The following is a 3,722-nucleotide window of genomic DNA, read 5'->3' on the forward strand; positions in this document are numbered from 1 at the left end:
TGGAAGGGACGATAAAGTGACTGACTGTATTGCATCAAGAAAAGTGAAATAAAAATGCAAAATAACCAATCAGCAGCTTTTCAAACACAGAACAGGAAATGGCCACCATAAACGGGAGACAGACACCCCGGTTTATAATACAAATAAAATTCCAACTTTATCCACAATATTTCATGCTTCAAGAACCCGCTTCTGATTTTTTTTTCAATGTAATCGCCTCATTGTCGGGCACAGATACATCACAGAAATATCATGTGACAAACAGCTAAACCTTATTACCCTCACCAGCATTTGGGTCCATTTGTTTGTTTGTCTGTCTGTCTGCACATAATATTCTAACGTTGGATGTGCCATAAATTGTCGTTGGATGTGTTGGATATGTCACATAATGTGCCATAAATGGCACCTGGTGGTAGCCAGCATCACATTATGTCTTTTTCAACCGAGTAGCTATATTAAGCATGCCCACTTACAATGAGAGTACGTTGATAAAGTACGTACTATTAGAATGCAAGTATGTCTATAAAAGGATGTCGCACATTTTGCAAGTGTGTATATAATGGATTAAACTCATTTCATACAACATCTGTTCATCATGCACACCCTCACTCATACCTTTATAAGTGTTGCGGCAATGGGTGAGTAGTGACGGCAGCAGGTGAAGATGGCATCTGAAGATGCTAACTATGGACCTGCACGCAGGCCACCTGAGGCTTTGGTCGTTCGCATACTAGATTGGAGTGGCAGTATTGTGTGGAAGCACCTCAGGTGACTGGCCAGTCCAGTTTAGGTTTGCACTGGTCACCACTTTGTGCCAAGGCCTAAAAATCGTATGCTCTACATGACCCGTCAGCCGTGGTGAGCTGCCCGGGCTATCTCCAACAGAGGTGGGAATTTCAGGACAGCAAGATAAATAATGTGCTCCTGCTGAGAGGAGCATGGAATGCCTGGTCACGCCTGGATGCAGGCTCAAGCCCAGAACGGAGAACAGCTTTTGTGGCCAAGGAGTTGCACCACCAAAATAGACATTGTGGCACCGAGCGAGTGTCACCTGCGTGATGATGGTGAGGTGAGAAATTGGTGTAGGCTACACCTTCCACTGGAGGGGAGAGGGCTGATGAAGACCGCATCGATGGAGTAGGCCGAGCAGTCAGCCTGTCCTTGTTGACAGACTAATGGAACTGCCCACGAGTGTCGAGCATTTCGTGACATATGATTCAACTCACAGACAACTGGCATGCAACGATATAGAATCAGCGCGAGCGCCAACTTTGATATCTTCCGATGGGTCGAAAGAGCACTTCTGTGAAGCTATACGAAGCCTTATCTCCTCCGTCCCAGCCTTGGACAAGCAGTTGGTGCTGGGGGACTTGAATGCCTGTGTTTGGAAGCAACACCTTATTTGGCCAGGCATAATCGGAAGAAATGGAGTAGGAAACTAATAGAAATGGCACTCTGTTGCAGGCTTTCTCTGCAGAACACTATCTTCAGGCAGCCAGGCAAGTACCAGACAAGCATTCTGCAAACTTCAATAAACACTTTAATCTTTCACAGAAAGAGTACAATTACACAAAATGTACAAATTCTTCTGTTCAAACACCACATCAGCGGGAATAGTTAAGAGCTTTGGGTGGGTGGAAGAGAGAAGGCCAGAGTGTTCACACAAAATCAGATCAGGATAAGGAAGAAACAAAGCAATCGTCAAGTAATGACAAATTGATAATCATGGATCGAATAAACACCAGAACCAACTAAAGCTCCATTCTGAAACCCCCTAAGGATGCAAATAGAAAGGAACCTGTTCCACTAGGTGACGATCAACTCAAATTAGCCGAAAACAACTGATCCTTCCAAAATATGAAGGATGGATCAGGAGTAAGGTGGAAAGTAAAGATACCACCGGAAAGACCTGATAAAAGCATGAGTTCGATGAAATGAGCCTCACTTAGCAGGAGAATAAAAACGAAGAACAAAATGTGAAAATCGATTCCACACAGTCAATACAATGGGTGACCAAAGGAAGGTTCTGTACAAATGGCCACATGAGGTTTACTGCCATGACCCAGGGCAGGAATCTTTCACAACTGTCCAATCTAATGAGGTTCCCTCATCAAAATGTTCCCAATAACATAGAGCCTACTCTTCTCCCAATCCTCCTCCATACCCCACCACCCTATCTCTCAAACCTTGCTCCTTGCTCCTCCCCCCCCCCCACGCCCTCCAACACCTCACTCACCTCCCTCCTACCCCTGCAGCTGGACCAATTATTTTTAATTCTGAACTTTTTGGTCAACAACAATATACAGGAAGAGCAAACAATTACTGAACATTTCAAAATTGCACAGTGGTAACACCCAATCAGCAGAGGAATTGTGCAAACAACCTCAGCACGCTACAAAAGGAAAGAATTAGTGATTAAGAGTTAAAGCGCACAAAGCCACGGAACGTTCCAAAAAAGCACCTGCTGGAGAATCTTGTATGCTCGCGCACCACGTTGTCATCCATTTTGGTCAATGTCCTCTTCATATGCTTTCAGCCATAAAAATTGGAAACTCAAAAAAAAAAAACATTATCAGGGTTGAAGATGGGTGTAGAGTTTAGTTTTAATCATTTTCACCTCATCCTCTCAAATTCATTAACACTCACCAATTGGTTGGTTTGTCGAACAAGGTTACTCCGGCATCATGGTGTGCAGTGTGTCGGTTCAACATTCGTCAGCTTGGAGAACCCACCCCCACTCCACCATACAATTACAAACTTTATGGTTTGATATTCAATCATCAGCCAAACTCAAAAGGTATCAACACCTTTCTTTGTATGCCTTGCAAGTTGCCCAAGTAGCACACCGACCACATGAATGAATAATGAACACAGCAATTTGTTCTACACTTGCATATGAGGCAAAGTTAGTCAAGAGGTGTTTACAGTAAAGTATACACAACGTGTATAAACCAGACCGTTTGATTTGATTACATACGAGTAACCCTTTGAACATGCGAGTCGTGATTTCAATGTGATATCACAGATACTCACATGGATATTAGTGTTAACATCACAGTTTATTTTACTGTCACGCAAAAATAAATAAACCTGCGTTAAATTGCAATGACTAGCGAAGAACCAGTCGGTCAAACGACACAATGTGTGCAATGACAATGGCAGCGGAATTATCACGCAAGGTTTAAATACAATCACAAATGACCGCTTATCTCAGGGCAAGTACAATTACACAACCCAGCTTTGCAGTCCTGCATTTGAGGTCTATCTCGATGAAAAGCACACCCACCTGGAACGACGTACCGTTTTGCACCAATGCAGTGATCCAGTCTGTGACCTTTTATGTACAATGACAGCACTATATCCCTCGATACAAGATGCATGTGTCAGTCTCTCAGCAAAGCTCAGGGGCAAGTTGAATGGTTTCATTTGTGGTCTTTGAGCAACGAAGTTTTGCAGATCACTCAAGATGGAACGCAGAGCAAATGAAAAAAATTGCTCGAATGAATAGTATGCAAATTAGGGCGGGTGTCAATGCTATAAACAAGCGACTCGTCTAGTCGAGAATATTTATGCAACAACTTTCTCAAATGCAAGATGTGTTTCTAAGGCATACAAAGAATGTATATTCTACCCAAGATAGAAGGCCGCAGAACTCTGGTATGTCCCGCTGTTGACATACCTGCACTAAGTTACAAGGATGAATAACATGGAGCGCAACGATG

At 43.3% G+C, this 3,722-nt stretch overlaps 1 protein-coding gene across 8 annotated transcripts in view; it reads right to left on the reverse strand.

Moving 5' to 3' along the window:
• Positions 1-1,517: 1,517 nt before the first annotated feature.
• The window catches only part of LOC147013324 (phosphatidate phosphatase LPIN2-like), a 91,517-nt gene continuing 89,312 nt past the window's right edge, over positions 1,518-3,722 (reverse strand). For all 8 annotated transcript variants that reach the window (XM_085855047.1, XM_085855053.1, XM_085855046.1 and 5 more), the window contains one exon: positions 1,518-3,722. This exon is cut by the window's right edge and continues 483 nt beyond it. The gene's annotated coding sequence lies outside the window, so the exon portion shown is untranslated.

Source organism: Eptatretus burgeri, chromosome 14 (assembly GCF_056783735.1).
Source record: "Eptatretus burgeri isolate ZD-2024b chromosome 14, Ebu_testis_v1, whole genome shotgun sequence".
NCBI lineage: Eukaryota > Metazoa > Chordata > Myxini > Myxiniformes > Myxinidae > Eptatretus > Eptatretus burgeri.